Source organism: Meles meles, chromosome 5, assembly GCF_922984935.1.
Source record: "Meles meles chromosome 5, mMelMel3.1 paternal haplotype, whole genome shotgun sequence".
In the NCBI taxonomy this organism is placed as follows: domain Eukaryota; kingdom Metazoa; phylum Chordata; class Mammalia; order Carnivora; family Mustelidae; genus Meles; species Meles meles.
The window spans coordinates 29,524,609-29,538,230 of record NC_060070.1 but is presented as its reverse complement, the minus strand read 5'-3'; positions in this window follow the sequence as shown (position 1 = coordinate 29,538,230).

Below are 13,622 nucleotides of genomic sequence, written 5' to 3'. Positions count from 1 at the left end.
CATAATCTATGATAGTTCTAGAGACAAAATTTTCATCAAATCATCGAGTTCTTATGGAATATGTAGAATTTGAGGAAAGACAGACATCAAATAAAATATGACTCAACTTAGCATCTAATTATAGGGGATTGATTTCTATGAAAATGAATTATATAGTTCTATGAAAGATACAATCTTGATAGCTATAAAATAATCAAGGATTAGAAAACTTCCCAAAGACTTAAGAAAAATAGATTACATGATGTATTTATATTTGAGAAAGCCAATAACAAGTCCATATGAGCTTGCTCTAAGATACAGGAAAAGATTTAAGTACCTTGTCATAATTTCTAGCAATGCAACAAAAATATTATCTGATGATCAATAATTATAGATAAATCAAGATCATTCATCCATTTATTCACCAAACCATTATTGAGAATGCACAATGTGTAGGTAGAATACATTTACTGGGGACACCAGATGAAAAGGTCTTACCTCTGTGCATCCATGATCTTACCATCTATGAGCAGGCTGATACATAATTAAATGAATGTAAGGCAATGTGACATGTAATAGGGAGTAACTGGGGTGGGGGGGCATTACCATCTTACTCAGGAAAGATCATTGAGTTTAGCTGATTTTGTTTTGTTTTCTGAAAACATGGAAGAAAATATCACCTGTGGAGCATCTTAGAATGAAAGAGCATGAGCCTTAAGATAGTAAGGGCAAGTGTGTCAGAAAAGAGAAAGCATAATTCAAAGTATGTATATGTGAGAGTAATAACAGCGTCAGTGAATTAGAAAGACTTAGTGTATTGCGTATAGGGAATTTGGGGTTGGAAAGAAACAAGGAATTAGTTAAATAGGTGTCTAATTCAAAGTAATATTATAGAGTGGTTAAAAGTGTTCTCATTGAGGTTGGATCTAAGGCAAGTCTAAACATGTTTTCTTTGCAATCTCAGCAAAGTTACACCCTCAAAAAATAGTTTCTTGGGTGCCTGGGTGGCTCAGTCGCTTCAGCTTGGGTCGTGATTCCAGGGTCCTGGGATCCAGCCCAGCATGGGGCTCCCTGCTCTGCTTCTCTCTCTCCCACTCCCCCTGCTTGTGTTCTCTCTCTTGCTGTCTCTCTCTGTCAATTAAATGAATAAGCAATATTTTTTAAAGTAGTTTCTTCTGTGTAAAATGAGAAGCTCATAATATTTCCTTCATATGATTTCTGGAAGATTAAATGAGATAATAATTTCAGTGAGTTTAAGACAGTGTCCACACTGTGACTAATGTTGTTATTAACATTTTTATTGCCATACACCATGTGCATTCTATTTATCCTAGGACTCAACATGGGATAATAAGGGATCCTGGATTTTTGTATTTAATATTTTGCACTCTCTTCACACATTCAAAATAATTTTAAAGGTTGTAAATTTAATGAACAAGTCAATTAAGCACTAAATTCCATCCCAAATAATAAAATGTTTGCCTTAATTGAATTTCCTTTTAACCGAATATATGAACACAACTACACTTTAACAACAATCACTGATTGAAAGTGAAGCAAGATTCGCAAACTTTTTAATCCATATGTGGTTTATTTTTTTAAAGATTGACTAACATATATGATGCATAGAAATAGAGCCGCATAGGTATTTATCTAGCCAATTTCCTTTATTTTTTAGTCTTTTTTTCTTGCTTTTGGACATCAGCTTCACAGCAATATAGTTGCAGTAACTATGGGGCTTGTATAAACTCAGTACAATGCAACAATCTCAATAAACAGATTCATATCCATAGGCAAAAATTCGAAGGTAACTACTTTGCCACAGCATGTGAAACATTTTTTACAACAGAGTGATACACATCAATCTCTTTTTAAATAGCCAACAATAACCACTAAAACCAGCATGAAGTCATTCCTTGAAATCCTCTTTGGACACAAAAGTACTTTGATTTCCACTAACCTATACCTCCTCATTACATTTTAGTACTGTAGGTTATGCATCAACACACTTAATTTCTTTTTTGATTTTTAATCAGGTAACCAAGGTCTAATTTACTAATGATTCCACAATGCCTTTTTTATTTATGGTTTGGGGCTATTTGCATGACAGTCATTTAGCAAATTAACGTAGATGAAAAGATAAATTTTACAGATGTTTGTTGCCATCATGCTGTCATCCCATACTTAATATGCTAATCTATTGACATCCATTCATTAGAGATGAGCTCCACTTACTTTGTAACATTCGTATTTTACAAACTGGGGTGTTTTCAAGTAGGCTAAAAGTCAAATTTTTAACTATCACGTTAAGAATGTATTTTTACAGGGTAAATAAATGCATGTTATTACTTTATTACTTTACCTTTATTATTACCTTTATTACTTTAGAATTATTCATCCCCAAACCAACATTACATACTCTTCAACTAACTCTTTTTTTTTTTAATATTTTATTTATTTGACAGAGACAGAGATCACAAGTAGGCAGAGAGGCAGGCAGAGAGAGAGGGAGAAGCAGGCTCCCCGCGGAGCAGAGAGCCCGATGTGGGGCTCGATCCCAGGACCCTGAGATCATGACCTGAGCTGAAGGGCAGAGGCTTAACCCACTGAGCCACCCAGGTGCCCCTTCAACTAACTCTTTACACCCTGCCCAATACTGATGAGGTGTTACATTAATTTTGTTTCAAGTGGCAGAAATCTGATTAACATCAGAAAAATGGGCCACACATTGACAGACAAAATTCTCAGAGGGCTCAACAGGTAAACGGGTAAACAAGGTGAGAGGCAGAAATGTAGCAGATGCAGAAAGGACTAGGATTAAGACTAAACATCACCAGGATCTCCCTGTCCCTGTTTGGAATTTTTCTGTGTAAGTGAGGTTTATTCTCCTTGGGGTTTTGATGTTGTTGTTGTTGTCAAGGAACTCAACATTTCTTAGGAGATGATTCATTACCCCAGGTTAGATCAATGCAGATCTCTGGACCAATCAACTGGGACAAGGGGGGGGAAGTTAACAAAAAATACTGTAGCTCTCCCTGGAGCACAGAGAATGAAGTGGTAGTGTGGGTGAGCACACTTGCCAGAAAATCCACAGAGCTCAATAAATGTGAGGGACTAAGATCTTCATTTTTACACACAATGTTGGCTAATGGGAGACTGGGTAGATCAACATGGGGGAAGATGGTGAAGAGGATGAATTTAGCAGTCAGGTAAATTGACATGAATAAAATATTAATTTTGAAGTTAGGCAAAAAAAATCCTGCATTATGCTTTGCTCATTTGAATATCATCTTATGCTTAGCATTTGTCTATTTCTTTTTGGACAGTGTTATGGACAAATTCCTGCAGTAACAGACATATCATATTGGTCTCTCTACCCTCTTTTATTTCTTAAATTTCCTGAAACTCTTGTTTGCATATGTTACCCTATCTCAACCCTGAAGACTTTAGCAATTTTTTTTTAAAGATTTTTATTTATTTATTTGACAGACAAAGAGCACAAGCAGGCAGAGAGACAGGCAGAGAGAGAAGGAGGGGAAGCAGGCTCTCTGCTGAGCAGAGAGCCGGATGCAGGGCTTGATCCCAGGACCCTGGAATCATGACCTGAGCCGAAAGCAGAGGCTTTAACCCACTGAGCCACCCAGGTGCCCCAACTTTAGCAATTCTAAATGACGTTTAAGTTAAGAACTCATTAGCTTAACCTTAAATAACCTATACAAACTTGTTTCTTTTCTGTACTTTCAAGTCTATCATCTATCATACTCCTTAAACTAATCACTATTTCAGGTCAAGAAAGCTGTTTTTCTCCAAATGCATAATGCACGTTGTTACTTTCATAGAATGCAGTAATGCCTAGTCATTAAAGTGACTCTTGCATTAGACAGTTCAGGGTTCAAGTCAGACTTGGGCACTTATGCACTGTGAAAGCTTTGTCAATTTATTTGATGTCTCTATGCCTCTTTCTCCCTTATATGTTATGAAAACTGAAAAAATAAGTGCACCTGCTTGATAGAGTTGTAAGGATTAAGTGGATTAGGCAAAATGCTAAGCATGGTGTTGGCTCCTTCTCCTCTTTCTACTTCTTTTCTGTATTGTTCATCATTACCTGTCTGCTGACCTCTACTGGGGAAAACCATAAAGTAAAATAAATTAGTATCTCTCCAAGTTCATCATAAGAAAGAAAGGTCAGTTTCGTGCTCAACACATTCACTACACCTTTCCTATCATAGCAATTATATACTTTATCCTCTGTTCTTAAAAAATATCTGTACGCCTTCCAACACTTTACTTTTAGTGATTGACCTTGCTTACATAACACTGAAGAAAGAGAGTTCTCTCAATGTTGTCTCCAAATTTAGACAAACAAGCACACAAACAAAAACCGTATCTACATATGTACTCATTATATGTACTGTTTAAATGGAGGAAATATTTCCCTTCCTGTCAATCCCTCATCTGTTCTCTGGATCCCACCCCACTATCCCAACATTCAAAGGAAATATAGGAGGAATGTTCCTCCTTTTCTTTTGTATCTACATATTCTCCTAATATACTGTCAGCTCAGCAGCTCAGGAGGTTGCTCTAGTCTTTCTCTTTTAATAAAAGTGAAAAACAGGGATGCCTGGGTGGCTCAGTTGATTGGCCATCTGTCTTTCACTCATGACCCTGGGGCCTTGGGATCCAGCCCTGCATCTGGTTCTCTGCTCAGCAGGGAGCCTGCTTCTCCTTTTTCCTCTACTGCTCTCCCTACTTGTGCTCTCTCTCTCTCAGTCAAATAAATAAATAAAATCTTCAAAAAAATAAAAGTGAAAAGTATAAATTCCCTAAACAAATCTTAGAGTATTCTAAGTATTCTAGGAATATTACCATATCTTAAATTTTTCTTACAGAAAAATACTATATATATTTTTCTATACTCTGCACACATGGATGATTTTTCAGTTTCCCTCAAACCATTCCAGTTTGGATTCTGCCTATACTACTCCACTGAAATGGTTCTCACAAGTTGGTTATCATGACTATGTTTCTATATTGTGTGGACAGTTTTTGTCCATATCCTAATGTCAGAAGCAATCAATAGATGAACACAACTGCTTGAAATAGCTGATTTCTGTGGTTTCTCTTCCTTCCTAGGTTTCTCTTCCCTCTCTGTCATCTCAACAGTCTTCATCTTGGACTTTTCTAAAATATCTGAAAGGTTCTATCCTTTTGAGTTATGTTTGTTTCACTCACTGGCAACCACTCCTATGGATTTAAGTGTTATGATATGCTGATAGCTTCATGCCAGACCTATTTCTGTAGTCCCATACCTTTACACACAACTGATAATTAACATCTTCTTGTGGAAGTGTCAGGGAGCAAGAATCCCTGTCCCGTCAATGGCACTCCTATCTGGATAAGAATCCAATTTACGTGAGACAGATTAATAGGAAAAAATAAAATTTTTTTTTATTTTTTTTCCCATTTTATTTATTTTTTCAGCGTAACAGTATTCATTCTTTTTGCACAACACCCAGTGCTCCATGCAAAACGTGCCCTCCCCATTACCCACCACCTGTTCCCCCAAACTCCCACCCCTGACCCTTCAAAACCCTCAGGTTGCCCCAACCTCCCACCCCTGACCCTTCAAAACCCTCAGGTTGGAAAAAATAAAATTTAATAGTGTATGTATAAGGAATCCACACAGACATGGAAATTCCATAAACAGTGAGGCAAAGCAAGGTATAAATGTTGTTCTGAACTAAGGAGAAAGTGGTAGGAGTCTGGGACTTCAAAAAGAAGTCTTTTTTTCAAAAAGAAAGAATGCAATTCACAGAAAATTGAAAAAGATGTTTGGTAAACAAATGTTTGCCTTGCCATATAGATGGATTGCTCAGGTAAAATTTATCTTTGGTAATAATACTTATTCTGAAAAGACCCTCCAATATAGATCTTTTCTGTGTAGTTAAGTTCCGGAAGGGGAAAATTTCTCTTGAGCCTACAGTGTCTTTATTGCTCTCAGCTTAAAATAATCCCCATACCAAAATGGCCATCTTGGGACAGCCTGTCCTTGCCCCCTACCGTTTACACAAAGAAGTCTCAGTTATGAATCATGTGAGAAATAGAGTCTTCTGTGACCAGCCTCCAATGAAGAAAAAGTAAGATAAGAGGCAGAAAGGGAGAGAGGGAGGAAGGAAAGAAGGAAGGGAGGAGGGAAGGAGGGAGGGAGGAAGGAAAGAAGGAAGGAAAAAAGGGATTATGTGTCTTTCTCTACTTTTTCTATTTTTGGAAATAACACCCAGCTCCTCATACCAGGAAACCATTAGTTACACTGATATACCCATCTCTGTTACATTCACATCCTCATAGTCACTGAGAATTCTTCTCCCAAGACTCCTTCGTTTCTTTCCAGAACAGTTAGAAGTCTACTACCTGTGTTACTCTCATTTACTTTTGCCTCACCTTCTAATTATGTCTCACATAGTATCAAAAAATAAACTCAAATGCATCACTTAAAATGATACAGACACCACAATCACAACCACCCCGCGGTAGATCTTAGGATCAAGTATGAAATCTTTTTAATACTTTGTACTGCCAAGGTAACCTTGCCCCATGTCGCCCTAACAACACTAACGACATCCATCTGTTCTTTTCTTGATTCTAAATTTTTTCCTATCTCTGAATGTTTTTGTATGTTGCATTTGCTTCCTTTACTGTTCACATAGCTTTGCAAGTACCTGTACACACACACACCACACACACACACACACACACACACACATCATTCCTTTCCTCAATTAGTCTTCATTATATATCATTTATATATCAGTTATCCTTGAATTCAGGGGGATTTATATTTATGTGTGGAGAATTAATAAAGGAAGTGAAAAGGAAAGCATGAGTTAGAGATTCTTCCACCTAGAAGAAAACAAATACCCAAACAGTGTTTTAAAGTGCATGAAAATATATTACTTATTTAATAAACAATATGAAAGTAGGTAATTCCTGGGTTGATTTGGTGGTTCACCCGAGGAAATGTCACCTTTCCTCTTGCCATTCTCCATGTATCTGGGATGTCTTTTTTTCTTTGTAGTTACAGGGAGAATTATTATGACAGAATCACTCACAAATATTTATATATAACCTTCCCTTTCTATTAATTAATAACAATTGTTATAATTTCTACAATTACATAATTCTTGCATATTGCCATGTAGTTTTAAGTTTTGTTATATGCAATGCTGACAAAATTGAGTAGTAGGGAGATGAAAACAGAACAGAAGTTAAATTTTGGACTATCCAACCTGCATAAATTACAAAATCCCGTGTACTTACTAATACAAATTAGAAAATGTGTTTACATATAATTGCATTTTAAATTGATATAATTTTTTGTCACCATAGCTAAAGGCATTTATGAATAATAAAGAGCTCATCACTGTAATTCTCTTTCAATCTTTAATGAATAGGTATGAGTTAATTTATTTTTAACTGTGCCCTTTTTTAAAATCAATCATTAAAATACATAAGAAGTAATGTCCCTTCATTATGTCTGAATTCTCTTTTTTCTTTTTCTGATTTTAAACTAATCAGAATATAACAATGAGTATAATAAACAGGTAAATCTGAGTTATCAATTTAACTAACAGACAAATAATCAGGAAACCAAAAATAATTTTTATTTAAAATATAAAATACTAAAACATAAAATACTATTCCACTAAACTTTTAAAAAGATTTAATTACTATTATAATTCTCTAGGAGTCAAGGCAACCAGAATTGATAACCCAAACAAAACAAAAGAGAACAAATCATATAATATCATATAATAAAGGGGTTCAAACACATATGTATACTAATTACTAGCTTATAAAACACCTTCCCTAGCTATCACTTCACTAATTCTTAGTGGTTTTGAAAAGTTATAATCATTATATAAATCATTATATGAAGTTATAATCATTATGTATATGATTATATATAATCATATATAATATATAATATCATGATATATATAATCATATATATATAATGATTACATATATAATCATTATATACACACACACACACAAATATAAAATCGTAGGTCAAACAGACCTAATAATTAAACGGGTACCTAAGTCTAGGTATTCTAGAAACTTTTTTGGATTTTATTCTTAGTAATTCAAGAAAGTCAGTGCTTGAAAGTGTGTACTTTGTAGTCAGAATGCTTATTTAAGTCCTTTATTTTAAGCAAGTTTCTTCACTTACCAAATGAGGATTAAGTAGAATTCTGAGGTTAGGGAGTTTTGTGAGAATGGAATTAAAAATGTGAAGCAGATAGATTCCTACTTAGCACATAATAAGAAATTAATACATGTTAATTATTACTTCTGTCCTCCTCATCATAATTTTTTCACCATTATGTCTCTGATATGTAATAATAAAGGATAAATGTGGAAAGAAAAGAAGAAAGTGCTAAAGGCTAAAATTATTAAAAACATTAAAAAATAAATTCAGTATATCTTAAGAACACATCATATTTTTGGATAAGTTAGACATTTGTTTATTTGAAAAAAAAGTAGTTATTTCCTGGGGTGCCTGGATGTCTCAGTTGGTTAAGCATCTGCCTTCAGCTCAGGTCATGATCTCCAGGTCCTGAGATGAGCCCTGCATCAGGCTTCTGCTCAGCAGGGAATCTGCCTCTCTCTCTCTCTCCCTTTCTGCTCTCCCCATCACTCATTCTCTCTCTCTTTCAAATAAATAAAATCTTTTTTTTTAAAGTAGTTATTTCTTTACATTGTAATGGAACTTTTGAAGTGGGATTATATGTTCCATTCTTTTGAAGTTGTTATAAGTTTCTATCAATATTGAATATTTTCTTCAATATTGTGTTTTAATAGTCAAGTAAAAAAAATATTCTGTACCATCAAATTTTATATGGAAAACACATGCATAAAATCAATCATTTTTGGTAGTTTTAAAATTTCCAATTTTTTTCAAAATTATGTTACACTTAAAAAAAATTATGTTACAGGCGCCTGGGTGGCTCAGTGGGTTAAGCCGCTGCCTTCGGCTCAGGTCATGATCTCGGGGTCCTGGGATCGAGTCCCGCATCGGGCTCTCTGCTCGGCAGGGAGCCTGCTTCCCTCTCTCTCTCTCTACCTGCCTCTCTATCTACTTGTGATCTCTCTCTGTCAAATAAATAAATAAAATCTTAAAAAAAATTATGTTACATTTAGACATTTAGAGAAGAATATCTTAATACACACCTAATTATTTAAATTTTACATATACTAAGTAAGGAGAATGTAGTGTGATTTTCGTGGTGACCATTAAGTCTCTGAGTATTTAGTATCATTTTATGTGTGTCTGTTAACAAAAATAATCTATTTGTATTTGGACTCTTTTACTAGTTTCAAATTCTTTGAGTAATAATACCTCGTGTTAGGGTGGAGACACGTTGTCCAGAGGATTTTTCTCAATTCCTACTTCACTCTTCAATAAACATCTTCCCTTCTGTAGCCCTCTCCATTGCAGTGTTTTACTTTTACTTATTGCTCTCTGCTTGTTAGCCTAGTTGAGAGTGAGGCGGCAAAATTCTATGATGTTCTTGGTAAGCCAGGTCTCAGGTGAGTACTGTGTCCTTGGGTCTTGGAGGTTATGTCCTCTGCATTCTGTTCTTACCATAGCTGTAATTCTGGGTCTAGTATACATTCCAAGTCTTTTTATTTTATTTTTTTTCTGTTTCCTCTTCTACAATCACATTTGTTGTTTACTGTTGCCTTCGCGTGATCATGTATGTAGCTCTAATCTACTCCCCAATATTTTAAGCCTTTCATTCAATAGGAAAGATAGCAAGGGAGAATCTTATCAGAAATTCCTCCCTTTCTTATAGTAACTAATGTTCCCATCCCCCAGGACTGCATCAAAATTATGCTTCTTCAGGATTTTGAAAAATTCTTTTTTTTATAGTTTAAGAAGTTGCTGGAGAAGAACCTTCAAATGAGTATATACTACCACCACCAATACTTGAAGCCACCAAAGAACTTCAGACTCTTTCACCAACCCACATCTAGCCTCCACCAATTCATTAACAATTCTAGCTTAGTTATTCTTACCAGTGTGTGGGACATCTAGGAAGTAAGTTTTCTTCCTATCTTTCTCTGGAGGCACCTTCTGAAACAATGTTCTTAGAGGTGATAGTATTATTGTTAGCAGCTGTGTTGATGGCAGCACACTTCCATGGAAGTATTAGCAAGTGCCACAATTTAAGTTTTGATAGTAACTTTGGAAATGGTGACAAATTTGTAAAGTTTTTATATATTTTTTTCTCTTTTTCTTGGAAGAAGAAATGGATCAGTCTTTTCCTAAAGTCAGCTGAAGGCAGAGGTTCCAAAACGGCCACTGGTAGACATGGTGGATGCTTTCACAAAGGGCTGATTGGCGTTCCATTCTCCCATTCTCAGATTCCTTGTCTGTTTAGTAGCTCACAAGTTTCTGGGCCTCTCTATTGTAATAAAATAGAATTAGAAATTTTAGGGACCAGGGGGTAGAAGGGGGCAAAGAAATGAAGCAAGCAGCATTTCTTTTATTTATTTATTTTGTTTTTTTTGCAAGGAAAAAAGTGTGTTTCCTGGGTCAAGTAAATAAGCAAGAAGGCTGATCACATGACAAAATAGCCCAAGGGAAAGTCTTTATGGGGAACACTCTCACCAGAGCCTCAATTCTAGAGATTAGCAGTAGAGGGCGATTAATTCTCTCAGTTTACCCAAGAATAAGGCATTTCCAGGTTTCAGGACTTTCTTTGCTGAACCCAGGAAAGTACCCCAGCAGATCAGAATGAATTGGCTGTATTAGCGTAGCGACCAGTCAGTTATTACCAATGTATATGTATACATTATACATATATGTATATAAAATAAAGAAATGAAAATAAAATATAAATATTTAAAACTATATAAAGTAAAACAAATAAAAAGAAACCTATACATGGAGGAAACAGGCCATACTTCATTTCCTGCTTTAAGTTCACTGAACAGAACTAGGGGATGAAAAACTTTGAATTAAATATAAGATTATTTAGACTTGAGTATACTCAAATAACAAAAAAGTTGTAGGGTATACTCAAATAAAACATTTTTAGTTCATTGCTTCCACATGTATATATAAGACTTCCATCTTCCTTCAATGGCCATGAACAGCATTTCTGAGATTCTCTCAGGATTCTTACTTGGGTTTATAAATAAGTCTAGTCCCATCTTCCTCTGCTGTATTTCCCTGGGTATATTCCTGGTACAAAGTTTTATTGAAAGTATACAGTTTTCTCTCCGTCTTCATAAACTTTTCAGTGTTTGGTTAATACTTCTCCGGTGCTCTCAGAGAAAGGAGTGAAAAAGATGTTTTTCTGAGAGTTATCACAGATGCAAAATCTTAGATGTGCCAAACACCAATCATTTCCATTTAGTTTCCCCTTCAACTGCTCTGTGCTGTATTTTAAAATAAATCTGGAGGAAAATTTCATATATATATATATATATATATATATATATATCACATTGTCATCTAGACCATAAGACATCATTATTTGTACCTTATATGTCATATATTCCTGACGGATTTTCTGAATAAAACACTTATTTCTTTAGAATTCCCTTTGCAGCTCTTGTTTCTTAACTAAGGGGCCAGTACAGGGATCACATTTCATAATATTCTTTCAATTTCCATTTCTCTCATATTCTTACTCCCATGCATTTCTGCACAACATTTACTTCTTTCCAAAAAGTCTAAAAACTTCTAGTACTGAGACTTCTAGATCTCAGGAGATATTCAGCCAATACCTTGCAACATATGGAAAACCCAGTTCCAGTTATTAATTTAATTATTGTAAGACAGACAGAAAAGATATAAGTAAATAATATTTGCTTAAATAGTTTGCTTAATTACCAAGGAATTTTGCTGTATCTCTCATCAATTTCAAAATATTTTTTAAGATTTTATTTATTTATTTGAGAGAGAGAGAGCACAAACTGTGAGGAGGGGCAGAGACAGAGGGAAGCAGGCTCCCTGCTGATTCAGCGCTCCAGATGGAGAGCTCCAGAAGTTGGGCTCCATCCCAGGATCATGGGATCATGACCAGAGCCAAAGGCAGATGCTTAACTGACTGACCCACCCAAGTGCCCCTCAGATTGTTTTTTCAAGTAGACTTTAGTTTTGTTACAGCAGTTTCCAGTTCACAGCAAAATTGAGTAGAAAGTGGAGAGAGTCCTCAGATACCTCCTTCACTCGCACATATTATACCTCTCCATTATCAACGTCCCTTCCAGAGTGGTGTATTTGTTATGAAAGAACTTACATTAATACATCCTTATCACCCGAAGTCCAAAGTTTACTCAGGGTTCACTCTTTCTGTTGTACATTCTTTGATTTTTGACAAATGTATCTGTATCCACTATTATAGTATCACACAGAATAGTTTCACTGCCCTAAAAACCTCTGTGCTCTGCCTATTTATATCTCCCTCCCCCAGCTCCTGGCATTGATCTTTTTCCTGTCTCTGTAGTTTTGCCACCCTCAAAATGCCATGTAGTTGGAATCCTACAGTATGTAGCCTTAGATTGCCGTCTTGCACTCAGCAATATGCACTTCATGTCCTATTTCTTTTCACAGCTTGATAGCTCATTTCTTTTTAGTACCGAATATTTTTTCACTGTGTAGATGTACAACAGCTTATTTATCCACTGACCTACTGAAGGACATTTTTATTGCTTCTAACTTTTGGAAATTAAGAACGAAGATGTTATAAACATCTGCATGCATGTTTTTATGTAAGCACAAACATCAACTTATTTGGGTAAAGACCAATAAATATGATTGTTGGATCATATGGTGAAAGTATGTTTAGTTTTATAAGAAACTGCCAAATGGTTTTCCAGAGGCTTTACCATTTTGCATTCCTATCAGCAATGAATGAGCTTCCTATTACTCCACATTCTCACCAGATTTTGATGTTGTCAGTGTTGTGGATTTTTGCCCTTCTAATAGGTGTGCAATAGTATACTATTGTTTTTATTTGCATTTCCCTAATTACATAGGAGTTTGAACATCTTTTCAAATGTTTATTTCTCATCTGTATATGTTCTTTGGTAAGGTGTCTGTTCAGGTATTTTGCCCATTTTTTAATCCAGTTGTAAAATGTTTTCTAGGGGTGCCTGGGTGGCTCAGTTGGTTAAGCATCTGCCTGCAGGTCAGGTCATGGTCATGATCTCAGGATCCTGGGATCCAGCCCTGCGTCAGGATCCCTGCTCCACAGGGAACATTTCTCCCTGTCCATCTGCCCCAGCACCCACTTGTGCACTCTCTCTCTCTCCCCCTCCCTCTTTCAAATAAATAAATAAAATCTTTACAAATGAAAAATATAAAATGTTTTCTAGAATTAAAGATATTAATTACATAGTTTTCTTTTTATATTACCTTTAAGTAATTTGGTGTGACACATTACAGAGGTTAGAAAACCTAGTAGGTCATTGCAAATATTAGAAAAATAGTAATCTTTAATATTGCTATAATTTACTCTGTAATTATAAAAATAGAATAATAATGCATGTTTATGGTATATCTATGCATTAAATAACTTTATTGGATATCTACTGTGCACAGTCTACATTTGTGTCAGCAGTAA